Raw genomic sequence first — 15,892 nt, 5'->3', positions numbered from 1 at the left:
CCATCTTGGCTGGAAGTGCCTCTCTAGCAAGTTGCTTTTTATCAAACTACATTTACCCACCTGAGTTAATAATCATATTGCTACAGATGTTAAGATTCATGACACATGCTTTAGGTAACTGTGAAAAGTCACAAAACATCATGTATTAATTTTGAGGTTAATCATTTCCTCATCCATACCTGAATTGAACATTAACTTAGTGAATTTTTTTTGTTCTTCAGGATAATACCGTTTAGTCACTAAAATCTCCAGTATAAGGGGACATGGCCCTACTGACACCTTGACTTAGGACTTCTGACCTCCAGAACTGTGAAACAATAGATTTCTGCTGTTTTAAGCACCCAAACTGTGGTAATTTATTATGGCAGATCTAGGAAACAAACACAGTTGATATTTTCTGTTTTGTTTTGTTTTATTTTTGTTCCATTACAGTTGTCCCATTTTTCCCTCATTGATCTACACTGCCCCACCCCTCCCCCACTCCCACAGTCAATCCCTACTCTGTTGTTCATGACCACTGGTCATTTATACACATTCCTTGACTAGACCCCTTCCCCTTATTTACTCCCTTCTTCTCCCTCCCCTTTGGTCACTGTCAGTCTATTCCTTGTTTCCATGTCTCTGGTTCAATTTTTCTCATTTGCTTGTTTTGTTCACTAAGTTTCTCTAATAGGTGAGATCATATGGTATTTGTCTTTTGCCACCTGACTTATTTCACTTAGCATAATAATCTCAGTTCCATCCATGCTCTTGTGAAAGGTAGGAGTTCTTTCTTTCTGCTGCATAGTATTCTATTGTGTAACTGTACCATAGATTTTTGACCCACCCAATTACTGATGGGCACTCAGGCTGTTTCCAGCACATGGTTATTATAAATAACACTGCTATGAACATAGAGGTGCATAGGTTATTTTGAATTGGTGTTTCAGGATTCTTAGGGTATAATCCCAGCAGTGGAATTGCTGGGTCAAAAGGCAGTTCCAGTTTTAGTTTTTTTCTTTTTTTTTTTTAGGAAATTTCATATTGTTTTCCACAGTGGCTGAACCAGTCTGCATTCTCACCAACAGTGCACTAGGGTTCCCTTTTCTCCACATCCTTGCCAGCACTTGTTGTTTGTTAGTTTGATAATGATAGCCATTCTGACTGATGTGAGGTGGTATCTCATTGTAATTTTAATTTGCATCTCTTTGATGGTTAGTGATGTTGAACATTCTTTCATATGCCTGTAGGTCCTCTGTATGTCCTCCTTGTAAAATTGTCTGTTCATGCCCTTCGCCCATTTTTAAATTGGATTGTCCTTCTTGGTGTTGAGTTATATAATTTCTTTATATGTTTTAGAGATTAAACCCTTGTCTGAGGTATCATTGGCAAACATGTTTTGCCATATGGCTCGTTCCCTTTTTATCTTGCTGATACTTTCTTTCACTGAGCAAACAATTTTTAGTTTGGTGTAATCCCATTTGTTTATTCTTTCCTTTATTTCCCTTGCTCTAGGAGATATGTCAGTGAAAATATCACTACATGAGATATCTGAAATTTTACTGGCTATGTTTTCCTGTCTAACTTTTGTGTTATCATAGCCTATATTTATGTCTTTTATCCATCCTGATTTTATTCTGGTGTATGATGTAAGTTGGTGGTCTAGTTTCATTTTTTTTCTTTCATGTACCTGTCTAGTTCTCCCAACACCATTTATAGAAGAGGCTACCTTTACTTCACAGTATGCTCATGCCCTCTTTGTGAAATATTAATTGACCAAAATAGTGTGGGTCTATTTCTGGGTTCTCTATTCTGTTCTATTGATCTATGTGTCTGTTCTTATGCCAGTACCAGACTATTTTCATTACAGTGGCCTTCTAGTATAGTTTAATATTGGGTATTGCTATCCCTCCAAATTTATTCTTCTTTCTCAAGATTGCTGAGGCTATTTGGGTCTTTTTTGGTTCCATATATATTTTTGAAGTACTTTTTCTAGATCTGTGAAATCTGTCATTGATATTTTAATAGGAATTGCATTGAGTCTATATATTGCTTTGCGTAGTATGGGCATTTTAATGATGTTGATTCTTCCCATCCATGGACATGGTGTATGCTTTCATTTATTTGTATCTTCCTTAATTTCTTTCTTCAGTGTTCTATAGTTTTCTGAATACAGGTCTTTTACATCCTTGGTTAAATTTATTCCTAAGTACTTTATTTTTCTTGTTGTTATAGTAAATGGGGTGTTTTTCCTCCTAGTTTCTCTTTCTGATATTTCATTGTTGTTGTACAGAAATGCCTTCAATTTCTGAATATTAACTCTATATCCTGCTATTTTTTTTGCCAAATTTATTTATTAGATCAAGTAGTTTTTTGGTAGAATCTATAGGGTTTTCTATGTACACTATCATGTCATCTGCAAATAATGACAGTTTTACTTTCTCTTTTCCAATTTGGATGCCTTTTATTTCTTTCTTGTCTGATAACTGTGGCTAGAACTTCCAATACTATGTTGAACAGAAGTGGTGAAAGTGGACCCCCTTGTCTTGTTCCAAATCTTAGGGGGAGAGCTTTTAGTTTTTGACCATTGATGATGATGTTGGTATAGGTTTCTCATATATAGCTTTTATCATGTTGAGGTATATTCCACCTACTCCCACTTTTCTGAGTGTTTTTATCATAAATGGGGCTATACTTTATCAAATGCTTTTTCAGCATCTATTGATATGATCATGTGATTTTTGTCTTTCATTTTGTTTATGTGGTGTATTATGTTTATTGATTTGCCAATATTGTACCATCCTCGCATCCCTGGGATGAACCCCACTTGATCATGGTGTATGATCTTTTTAATGTATTGCTGGATCAAGTATGCCAATATTTTTTTGAGGATTTTAGCATCTATGTTCATCAGTGATATTGGCTTGTATTTTTTCTTTGTTGTGTCTTTATCTTGTTTTGGAGTTAAGATTATTTTGGCTTCATAGAAAGAGTTTGGAAGTCTTCCCTCTTCTTGAATTTTTTGGAATCATTTGATTCCAAAGGATAGGAATTAGTTCTTCTCTAAATGTTTGGTAAAATCTGCCTATGAAGAAGTCTAGTCCAGGGCTTTTGTGTTCCATGAGGTGTTTGATTCCTGCCTCATTTTCACTAGTTGTTATTGGTCTATTCAGGCTTTCTGCTTCTTCTTGATTCAGTTTTGGAAGATAATGTTTCTAGAAATTTGTCCATTTTTCCCAGGTTGTCAAATATCTTGGCATATGGTTGTTTGTAGTTATTTCTTACAACCCTTTGTATTTCTGTGGTATCTGTTGTGATTTCTCCTCTTTTGTTTCTGATTTTATTTATTTGGGCCCTCTCCTTTTTTTCTTTTTCTTTTCTTTTTTTTAATGAATATGGTTAAAGATTTGATTTGGTGATCAAGAACCAGCTCCTGGATTTATTGATTCTTGGAATTGTTCTTTTAGTGTCTATGTCATTTAGTTCTGCTCTGATCTTGAAGATTTCCTTCCTTCTACTCTCTGTGGGCTTTGTTTGATATTGTTTCTCTATTTGTTGTAGATGTAGATGCTTTCTGAGAGTCTGTAAACCTAAAATATAATATGAAGATTTTCAAATATAACAACACACTCTACACTATCTCTCCAAATCCCACTTGACTTTTCAGACTCAACCCAATACCTACCATTTTCCTGACAACTTTTCAATTTTGCCCCGTATCCTGGAATTTCAGAGACTTGTCAATCCCAGCATTCCTCTGCATACTTACAGCACAGATGAGAACAGTAAGCTCAATCTCTTATGCTTTCTTTTCTTGGTCATAGGAATAGAGTCACCCTAACCTTTGATCTTCATCGGGGGTCAAAACTTATCCTGTGGCCAAGAAAAAGCATTCTGCACAAGCATGGGGCTGTAGTGAGCTTCCTTCTTACCTACTCCCTGTGGTCATTTCAATCTCACCCTGTAGCTCTGTGCCACAGCTTCTTCATAGGCTCACACAGAGGACCATTGGAGGGCAGAGAGCCAGTGGATAACCCTTTCAGAATGGTGGGGAGAACATAATGCAGATAAGCCTCTTGGTGCTGGCCTCACATGAGGGAGGCCAGGAAGAGGTGCCGTGTGCTGAGAAAGGTTGCAGGTGAGTGAGAAGGAATTCAATAATTGTAGGGGGAGAAATCTTGTGTCTCACCTATACTGTTTTCACTGTTTTCCTCTCCCTCCAATTAATACAATCTACTTCTGGTTTGAAACCATGACAGAATACAGAGCTGAAGGAATAGGTTTGAGTCTAACTTCTTAGCTTTAGATATTGTCTAGAAAAGAATTATCAGCCTTCTCTTTCTGCCTCTAGTAGTAGTGCAAATCCAACCAGACATTAAAGTTGAAAAATGCTTTGTGGGTGGAGCATGCTATACATACATTGGTTGTTATTTATTATCATTGCTGTTATGAATCAGTTAGCAGAAAGTCCCTAAAAGCAGGAGTATTTTGCTGTGGGTGTGATGTGTAGACAGCACAGTGAGTGGAGTCAGCTTCCTGTATCCCAATTCCAAAGCCTCTCACTATGCCTGTCAAGTCTTTTCTTCTCACTCTTGCCCCTTTCTTCAGGAACCATATCTTTTTTGGAAACTTTGTCCCTGGCTGAAGTCTGTCCCCTAAAGACCGCAACACATAAACATTTTACCCTGACCCCACAGGCACTGTCTAGACATGACTAGCTAGGTCCACCGGGGCCACCCTCTCACTAAAGGACCTTGGTCAAGCCACACAGTCCCTTTCTTCATTTCATTCATTGGAATGAATTTCATTCAATGAAATGACAAATGGAAGAGCCTGCCCAGGTTGAGGGTTTGTGTAGGCAAAGTCAGGAGCTATGTTTGTTTTTCCAGATAGATGTTTCCTAATATCTGACCTTGCCATGCACCCATCAGCATATTCTAGTTCCCTGGAGCATTAAATTACAGCCATCTTGACCTATGTGGAAAACAAAAAGCATGTGTACAGTGCTGACATATTCCACCCACCACCCTGGCTTAGTTAAGGTAGTACAGAGGATATAACAATATACAACTTGCCCAGTTGTAAGATATTTATTGAAAAATGCAACATCTTACCTGCCATGCACTATAATTAGGTTAACACATATGCATTTATGTAAAATTTATAAAATATGTACAAGCTCTTTATATAGACACATGCATATATCTCTTACCCCAATCTCACACCTCTGTCTACACTTGTTCATACCTTTACACTAAGAGAATAAGATATGTAGAAAAAGAATCTCCTACCCAAGAACGACAAGACCAGAGTCAGATTCTGGAGCTGTTGTGTTACTTTAAACATGTCACTTAACCTCTCTGAATTTCAATTTCTCCATCTATAAATCGAGAATAATTAAACCTAGCCCACAGCATGGTTAAATATGTATAACAAATACACAATCATAGTAAATATATAATGATATTATTGCTATTATTTGCCTCTTTAAAATATATTCATTATACTCTTAAAACATGGGGATTTTTTTTATTGAAATAAGAAGATATAAGCAAAGAAAAAGTAAAAGAAATGGCTGTACCATCACAGCATGGCTTTCTCAAGCTACACATGGAAATAAACAAGTCGGGTCTTATACGTTCCACTTCAGGCCCTGTGGTGGCACAGACAGGTCCATGGCTTGGGATAGAAGCAGCTGCCACCATCCCAGAGTTGTAGCCACTCAGGAGAAGACCTGGGCATGGGGGAAGGAAAAAGAGGGGAAAGAGGCACTCAGAAGCCTCCAGACCCTTTGACAGGGGAGAAGAGGTCACAAGCCCTCTCCAGACAGAAGACACCACTGGTGAAGCCATCCTCTGACCTTCCAGTGGCACTGCATATGAGATGACCTGGAAGGGTACTAGGTAACAAGGTAGGCACTGTGCTAGGTATACTCCTTCAAGATGCAATGATTAGTGACCAATGCCAACTTCTGCACCAAATGGTTTATATGTACTTTCTAAACCAGGGGCCAGTGCTGTCAAACTCAGCTGAAGGGTTGCTTCATTTGTTCATTTTCCTTCAACCTACCCAACCCACACTGTGCTGATCTGTTTCACACATGGTAGCTACTATGGGTAGAGTCTTCAATCTCTGTCCCCATCCCATTCTAACTTGCTCCTGCACAGAAGGACCTAGAAAATTAAAGTTCATGTGTCCTAGATTTCTTGACAGCTGGGGTTCAATGAGATTTGGGACCTATAGACCAGATGCAGGCACAGGCAACTCTGACTCTGAACAGAGGTACATAGGGAGAGGGCACGGCTTATTGACCAGTCCAGGAAAAGGTGGCCTGGTCCTGGGACAGCAGCTATGCCAGCAGCTTCCTGATCAGAGGTAGGCAGTAGCTTCGATGGGAGCCTGACTCTGATGTAAATTTCGACATTATTTCTGTTAGTTTATTGTACAGCCTTTTTCATCCTTCCCAACAATTCTGAAGGTTAGCTCTATCCCTTCACAAATCTCTTTCTGCTCAGTGGATTCTGTTATCTGCAACTAAGAGCCCGGACCCATGCAGTCAGTTACAGTTTGCAGATCCCTTTAGTGTGCCAGGAGCTCTGGCTTACAGAACTATCTTAGGAATGTTTTTTTGAAGTAATTCTCATTAAAATAATAATAATAATAAATAACCTGGCATCAGCAGGTTGATATATTATGACATGTTTATTGTCCAATGTAATAAATATAAATAAGACTTCAAAAAAGCATCATTTTCGCTCAGCCCTCAAGTTAAAAGTAGTTTAATTTACAGAGGCAAGTAGGAAAGAAAAATGTCACAAAAGTGAAGGGTTACACAAAAGTAGCATCGGAAAAGGCTGGTTTTCATTTTCCTTTTACATTAGGTAGTCATTCAGGCTGACATGTACCTCTCACTGTTACAATGAAAAGTCACGATTCTCATGAGGAGGGGGCTGCAGATAATTTCAGGCTTTCATATCAGACCTGATTCATATTGAGTTATTCTGGAGCTAAGACCATTCTAATGATCATCTTCATTGTTTCTATTAAGTACACAATGTAATTTCTTCTGTGAATAACACCTGCAGGAGGGTGGGGAGACAAGTGACACTAAATAATTTTTGTAAGATTATTCTTGGATATTTTTAGGAAGGCATTTGCATTTTTAAGTTGTGTGTTTTGGGGCAGGGAAGTGGACCTGCTTGCATGAGCACCCTCTGCATGGAAAAAAGGTTTCTAACCTGGTCCTGGCCACGTGTACCCTGACAATGCTGATGCACAGAATGTTTTTGGAATTAGAAAAGGTAACTTTAGGAAACTTAACGAGTCTCTGAACCATGAGAACAATGTGCCCATAAGGGTGCCTTTGTGTTCACACTCTAGGTATTTTGTGAACCTGAAGCTCTATATGAAAAGATAAGACAACTGTGAGATTGGGGACAGAGAGATGTCATTGTTATATAATAAAGAGAAAAATAATGACTTCCTCTCTAAAACTTAACTGATCTTATGAATTGCAAACTGGACAAAATTCTGTTTACCATTTGGAATTTAATATTAAAATTTGCCAAACCACTAACAATCGTAACAGAAAACCAGCATATGGAAAATTAATCAACATGTCCTTTTTGGGAGCAGAAAATCACTGCAATGTTTCAAGCATCAAAAAATAAAAAATACATTAAACATGTTTCTGGGCATTTTCTCTCTCATTGGGGTGAGAGCAGTACTCCCATTAACACAGGAGTGAACTATTCATGTTCTCAGAAGCGGTGAGGGGCTAATTGCCAGTGAAGGATATAGATTTGGCTTAAGAACTCAGGCACGGCTCCCACGCTCATGCAGGGGCCTATGCCTGTTGGTTCAGTACGCAGTTGGGGAGCATTACTTCTTTGTTCCAAAAGCCCTACTGGGCAACCCAGGCCCCACATGTGAAGGGACTGGGTAACTATTATTTCCCAGCAGTTACAGTAACCAGCTCCTAAATCTGATTTTTAAGGACTGGGGGGTGCAGGCAGTTGTGGGTGTGGGTATCAGGATTTAAATCAAACTTCATTATTTAAAAATGGCCTTTCTTCATTTTTTCCTATGACTACAGCACACTACAGATTGCTTTGACCTATCTTCTCAACTATTACGGGTTAGGAGTCAAAATGTGATTTTTAATAATCGCTTAATGGGACATCAATCAAAAGGGAGATGCTCACTGGAGTAAGAGGCTGGGTGACAGAGATGCACCCCCAACCTTCACCATCTACCAGGAGCCCCAGAGAATGGGATGAGTGTTCTGGGGTTCTTGGGGTTAACGTGGCCATGACAACCTATGGTTACTGAGGGAACAGTGCAGCTCTGCTCCTTTGGTTCCTGCATTATTCCACACTCCAGTTCCATTCTAATTAAAGTGCATATTTTTTCCCTCTTTTCCCTACAAAGGCAGCTGGGACAGAGGGTTGTTTGGAAAACCTGGGCAACAGACAGGAGAGGGACATAGTGGGCTTCCATATGGAAAAGTTCTTCAGCTATCAGTTCAGAACAGATAGCAGATAATTGACATCTGATGGCAAAGTCTTGCCCCAAGAACAAGTGTCCCAACCCCAGGGACCACCTGGGGCTGCTGTGCTTGGATCCAAGAAAAGAGCTTGGGCTGAAATTCACCCAGAAATGCTTCTCTCCAGGGCCAAAACACCAGACTTTTTGGTGACCTACACAGACCTCTGACATTACAGGTCAGTGATTCCTTAACCACATCGCACAAAGATTCTCTGAACTGAATGCAGGCTGTGCTTGGATCCTTTATTTATTTCTGGTTAAATTTCAGCATCCATTTTATGAAAAAAATAAAAGGATGGAAGGGAAGAGAAAGAATTGGAAGAGGAGAGGATGAAAGGGGAGGGAGTGGTAGTGGAGAGAAAAGAAGGAAAAGGACCAGCACTAGATTGCCAATGACTGCTTCAGATGAAAGAGCAATCTTGTTCTTGGGAGTAGGGTACCAAAATTGTGTGCAAATCAAAAAAAAATTTAAAACACTAATTTCTGTTACAGGGATATTAAACACAGGACAAAACTATTGTCTTTTGGAGTAGGAACTGGAAGCCATTCCCTTCTCGGAGCTCTTTTTGAAGTCTCACTCAGGAGGAAGAGTTAAACCTACTTTGTGCCTCCTGTTGACACTGGCACCTGTCCCCTGCCTTCAGGACAGGCTGAGTCACTTCTATACCTCGTTGAGGGACAAGCAGTGACTTCTCCATTTTTTTTCACTTCTGAGTAGATGGAGGAATTTCCATGTCTCTGCTCACAGCAATCAAGGAACCTAAGGGAAGGTGTTAGCATTAACTTAAAAAATATATGTGCAACACACATTAGGATGACCATTATTTTTTAAAAGAATTTTTAAATAAGCATTGATGAGGGTATGGAGAAATTTTAATCCTTGTGTATTGCTGGTGTGAATGTAAAATAGTATAGCTGTTGTGGAAAATAACTTAACCTTAGAGCGACCATATCATCCAGCAATTCTATTTCTGGACATATGTTCAAAAAAAATAAAGTAAAAACAAGGTCTTGAAGAGATATCTGTATACCCTTGCATAGCAGCATAACTCACAGTAGCCAAAAGTTGAAAGCAATCCAAGTATCCATCAATGGATGAACAGATAAGCAAAACATGGCATTTCCACACAAAAGAGTATTATTTAGCCTTAAAAAGAAAGGAAATACTGACATGTGCTACAACTTGGGCAAATCATGAAGACATTATGTTAAGTGAACTAAGGCTAACACAAAAAGACAAATATGTAGGATTCCACTTACATGAGATACCTAGAATTGTCAGATTCATAGAGACAGAAGGTAGAATGATAGTTGCCCGGGCCTGTGAGGAGGAGAAATGAGGAGTTGCTGTTGTTCAATGGTTAGAGAGTTTCAGTTTGAAAAGATGAAGAGAGTCCTGGAGATGGTTGTAGAACAATGTGGATGTACTTAATGCCACTGAACTGTACACTTAGAAATGGTTAAAATGCTACATTTTATGTTATGCATATTTTACCATAATAAAATGTATGTATATATGCAATAGTCTGAAGCCCTTTGCGTTTGGATTTCAGTGGTAAGGAATCTTTTAGCTGGGTCACTGACTCCCAATTTATTTCCTCTCCCAGCTGAGAAGAAGTGAAGAATACAGAAAACCAGAGAACTGACAAGCAGCCAAAGGAGCTGTCCTGTCACAGAGAGTAAAGGAGGAACCTTCCCATACTCCCTTTTGCAGACTCAGAGAAGTAAGCTGCCCTGGTGACTCAAGGTGATAATGGTACCTGAAGCTAGGTTGGTCTGCTTCTAAACTTGATTTTGAAATGGGCTACGCTTTTCCCGTCTTGCAAAATATACCAGCCCTTCTCAAACTCCCTTGCAAAGGTACCCACTTCCCACTATTTGCATACTGTCTCTAAGGCCTTCCTGAGTTCAAGTGCATTTTTACTGTGACCACAGTTCCCCAAATTGTGCAGTGCATAACCTGCACAGCTAAATGCTAGAGCCCTTGTAAATACTTTATATTACTTAAAGGAAAGATAATACAATAGTTCATCAAAATGTTAACAGGATTCCTCTACTGCAGATACTTTTCCTCTGGTAGAAAGTAGGGCTTGCTTTAGATCACTAGGACATAACACAAGCAAGTTTGGATGACCAGGGTCAGGAGGAAGAGTGAGGTAACACCAAAACAAGCAATGCCACTGTGCATGTCTACGCAGATTCACAGCACAGTGGTGGAACACTCTATGGCATCAGCACCTGCTCTTAGATATGACATGAAATGCTCCAAGTGACCTCTTGTGCCCTTTGCCCTGTATTCCTCTACTTAATTTTTATTGTCTCAATAATAAAAGCAAAATTAAAATGTTGCTTCAGAGATTTTTAAACTTATTCATTTGATTTCAACACAGTCTCCAAAATTTCCCAATCTGCTTTTGCCAAAACCCTGGTATTAGCAAATCTGAACATGGAGAGCCCTGATGACAGTGAGTGATTTTGTGGAACCAGACATGAAGGGGCATGGCTGGACCACAGCACCTTTTAAAGATTAAATGGACCTCTGTGGAGACAAATAAGGAAACAGGTAGATGCTGTATGAAGGTTCACAGACCAAGAGGATCAGGTGGGCTGATGTCACCAAGCCCCCTAGCAGACAGAGAAAGGTTGTCAATAGGCAGCCTGGGGATTGGATGCAATCCCTGAGGGGATCAGCTACCAGAACTTGAAAGGAGGCCGAGTGCATATGCATGTGTAACTCACGACACCTCTTGTCCACGGTATACATGGCAGACAACACTGGGAATATTCATCTCTCTCAGTCACAGTTTCCTTGTCAATAAAATGGGAGTATGACCACCCCAGGGGGTTCTTGCAAGCATTCCATGAGAGTGTATATAACACCTACAAGTAGTAAGAACTCTGTGGTTCTTAACCAGTCTCTGGTCTCCTGCACACAAATAATCACGACATGTGTTGTGCTCAAGACCAGGTACTGAGTACTGTGCTGCAGAGGAAAGGAAGCCCAGCTGGGACACTTCTACCCCAAAGATTCTGGAGGAAGGCATTGAACCTGAACAAGGTCTAAAATCCTCAGCTCAGTGTCTGAGATGTAAAACATAAGCTCTGGTACACTCAGAAGCCCTGGAGAACACTGATTTCCACCACTCCCTCTTCTTCCAACAGGGTGTTTACCCTATACCTGAAACATCCTTTCTTCTAAGCAGTTCAGCACTGCTAAAAACAGCCACTACTTTTTTTAAAAAGTAGGAGCTGTTAAATAAAATGTTTCACTCTGAGACACAATACAGCTAACAACCTTAAATTAAATGAGGTTTAATTTAAGACAAGACATTTGAGTATTAGGTGTGGCAGGGAAAGGCTGTGAATGTATCCTTGTTTTGGATGACATTCTCCCAACTGCTTAAGTTAGAACTCAGGAAGTTTCCTTTGCCAAATAGGTAAATGGAGTATATGAGACTGGTGTTACCCATCTGGGAGCCATTTATCTAAGGAGTGGACAGGACAAAGATCCATGAGGCTGTGGGGTAGGCTGAGGGGAGACAGGAGGACCAAGCTGTGGAAGCAAAGTTTGTTTCTGTTCCAACATCCAAAATAACCTCTGCCAGCACAACCAGTTTAAGGTACTGGGCCATACAATTGAAGTAATACATACATAAATATATATATATAAGTAACAGTGAGAAAGAAGAGGTCACTTCTAGCATAATGACTCAGGAACAACTTCTTGGAGGTGGTAGCATATGAGCAAGGCCTTGGAGGACAAGAAGAATTTCAACAGAGAGTAAGGAAGGAAAGGCAAACGCAAAGATTGGATGTTGAGATAGCACAATAACATACTGAAAATGCACCTTAGAAAGTAATGGAAAATCAACCAGAAATCTAGTTTATGGTTGGATTAAAATGAATCATGAAAATGCCAAGAACTATGGACTTAGTTTGGTGTCCACTGGAAAAGCACCAAAGTTGAGCCAAGGGTGGTTATAGAATCAGAGCTGTGCAACAGCACAACCACCAAAAAGGTTTTTAATAGCTGTATGGTGGGAATTTCAGCACATGGTGGTAGCATAGCAGGGAGGTGGGGTGTGGTCAGGGGGCTCAGGACAATGCCTGTTTGTTACGTAGTATGTCACCCAATGGTCTGGCTGTACCAGGTTAGTGGCTCAATGTTAAACCTGTCTTTGGGTTCTCTAAACCCACACCCTTGGGCATATGTTTCAATTTGCCCAAGATGACCCATTTCAATTAATGGGCTTCTTTCCAGGCCCTTTGGGTTTCAACTCTTTTGTACAATTCTCTTGTGAAATCTCCTGCACAGAGTTCAAAGCAGGGGGTTTGGAAGCCCCTCTTAAGCTGCAATTCTACCTTCTTCTCTTCCACAATTCCTATTCTGTAGTTACTTATGGCCAGTTAGGATGCTAGTGAACATACTTAATAAGGGCTGAACTACAAAATAGAGACACAATGGGAATGGGAAGAAAGAGATGAGTGAATGCAACTTTAGGAAGCCAAGGTCTATTTGGATTCAGTCACTAAGTGACGGAAGAAGACAAAAAACATTTAAAGTTAGAGGTCATCTTTAAAGCTCAGGTAACTGAAAGAAGAGTAACATCATTAGTGGGATTAGAGAAATTGGGAGGATGAGATGGGGTAGGGAGAAAATAAGGATAAATCAAATTAGTTTTACACACATTAAGGTAGAGACATCCAAATGGAAATACCAGCAAGCATTTGGAAATATGGGAATATAGACAGGAGAAAGTGGCAAAACCAGAGATAATGATTTGAAAGACTTTGGAATACAAACCACAGGACTGGATTCTCCCAAGAAAGGAGGAGAATAGCAAGAGGTTGAAGATGGAAATGTGGAGTCCTTCCCACTTAGGGGAAAGGAGGAGGAAGTGAAGGAAGAAGGAAAAAGGAAGAGGACTTCACATGAAGGAAAAAAGCATGATGTTGAATGAACAAGGCTACAAGAAAGAATTGGACAGATATAATACCTTTAATAGGTTCTTTTCCCATTTTTTGTTTAAAACTTTATTAAGACATACCTCATTTCATACAATTAATCCATTTATAGAATACAATTCAGTGGTTTTTAGTGTATTCACACAATTATACAATTGTCACCACAATCAGTTTTAGAACACCTTATCACCCCCAAAACCCCAAATCCTTTATCCATCACATTCCAAATCCCCATACCCCGAGGAGTAGACAACTATAATCTACTTTCTGTCTTTTTAGGTTCGCCTCTTGTATACTTTCACATAAGTGGAATCCTCAGTTCTTGGTCTTTTGTGACTGCCTTCTTTCACTTAGCAAAATGTTACCTAAGTTCAACAGTTTCGTAGCATGAATCAGTACTTCATTCCTTTTCATGACCAAATATAATAATATTCCACTGTACAGATATACCATATTCTGCGTAGTCCATTCATCAGTCAATGGATATTTGGGTTGTTTCCAGTTGAGCTATTGTGAATAATGCTGCTATGAACATCCATGTACAAGTCTTTGTGTGCACATTTGTTTTCATTTCTCTTGGGTATATGTTTGGGAGTAGAATTGCTGGATCAAATAGGAATTCTATGTTTAACACTTCGAGGAACTGTTTTCCAAAGTGATTACACCATTTTCTATTCCCCCCAGCAGTGTATGAAGGTTTCAGTTTCCCCATGATCTCACCAACACTTGCTATTTTCTTTTGTTTGTTTTGTTTGCTAAAAAATAGCTAACCTAGTACCTCTGAAGTGATATCCCACTGTTATTGTAATTTGCATTTTCATAAGGACTCATGATGTTGAGTGTCTTTTCATGTTCTTATTGGCCATCATATACCTTTTCTGGAGAAAAATCTATTTAGATCCTTTGCCTATTTTCTGCAATTCTGTGGGTTTTTTTTTCACTTCCTGACAGTATTATCACACATTTTTCCTTTGGATGAAGTCCAGTTTATCTATATTTTTTCTTTGGTTCCTTGTGCTTTTGGTATCATATCTAAGAATCCTTTGCCAAATCCAAGGTCATGAAAATTCACCTCTATGTTTTCTTTTAAGATTTTTATAGTTTTAACTGTTACATTTATGTACTTGATCTATTCTGAGTTAATTTTTTTTATATAGTATGACATAGGGGTTCTATTTCATTCTCTTGTGTGTTAATTCATAGGAAAAGACTATTTTCTCCCCATTGAATTGTCTTGACCATAAATATGAGGGTTTATTTCTAAGCTCTCAATTCTATTTACTTAATGTTTTATACTTGCCATCCATGCACTATTCTCATGTTTTTATTTTTGTGTTAGAGTACCAATGTCTACTTCCTGACTTGTTGATGGAGGTAGTGTCATTTCCCTTAGACCACCAGCTGCATGTGAGTTCCAACAATGTCTACTGAACCTACCTTGTACAGCTGCAAGCACAGCTTTCTGTGTTTAGTAAATCTCTTTTGATGATATGCCTTTTAACTTAATTTCCCTCTCTGCCAGCCTCCCCTTATCTGAAGGCCACAATCAAGTCAAATGGCACTCCACACAGCCTCAAATCACCTGGTCTTGAGTCAGCACTATGATTTAGACTTAACCAAACTGGACTCTGATGAAGAGCTAAATGAGAACAAGATAAAAGATAAGATTATAATTTTTTAAAGCAGTTCAGTTCCATGGAGCAGGATGTGTGGGAAAGAGCAAGAGAGAAAAGAAATGACTAGAAGACACTGAGAGAAATGGAATGAATAAAGGAATATGCAAGTGGGGAGAAGAATCAATGAAAGGAGCTTGTTAAAACTCTTCAGTCACTTGGCTGAGTGTGCTCACAAACCAACAAGAGTGCAGGGTCATGCAGAGACCCATGTTTGCATCCTGACTCGCCTCCCTGCTAGCAGTGTTACTTGTGCAAGTAACAACACTTCTAAGTCACTATTGCATCATCTGTCAAAAGGAATAATTTTAAAAAACTGCCCTCAGAGGGTGGTCTTGAAGAATAAATAAATTAATGAATGCGATGCTCTTAGTCTGAGGCATGGCACAGGAAATGCAACAAAATTAACTCAAGCCATATGAGACTTGAACGGTCTCCCTCACCTGACCAGCATCATTACCATCTGTCTAAACCAGTGGTTCTCAAGCTTGATATACATTAGAATCTTCTGAAAGGCTTGTTAACAGAATTTGCTGGGTCCAACCCCAGGGTTTCTGATTTGGCAAGTCTGGGTGGGGCTTGAGAATTGCATTTCTAACAAGTTCCCAGGTGATGCTGATACTATTGGAGAACCACTGGTCTAAAGTACCAAAAGTCAAGAAAACAAAATGCCACCCATTGGTACCTTAAATTCTCAAGTAAAATAGATGCTCTGTACCATCCGAACC

This window comes from Furipterus horrens, unplaced genomic scaffold (genome assembly GCF_987537825.1).
Source record: "Furipterus horrens unplaced genomic scaffold, mFurHor1.1.pri manual_scaffold_6, whole genome shotgun sequence".
In the NCBI taxonomy this organism is placed as follows: domain Eukaryota; kingdom Metazoa; phylum Chordata; class Mammalia; order Chiroptera; family Furipteridae; genus Furipterus; species Furipterus horrens.
The sequence above is the reverse complement of the archived record's forward strand: the minus strand, read 5'-3'. Positions refer to the sequence as shown.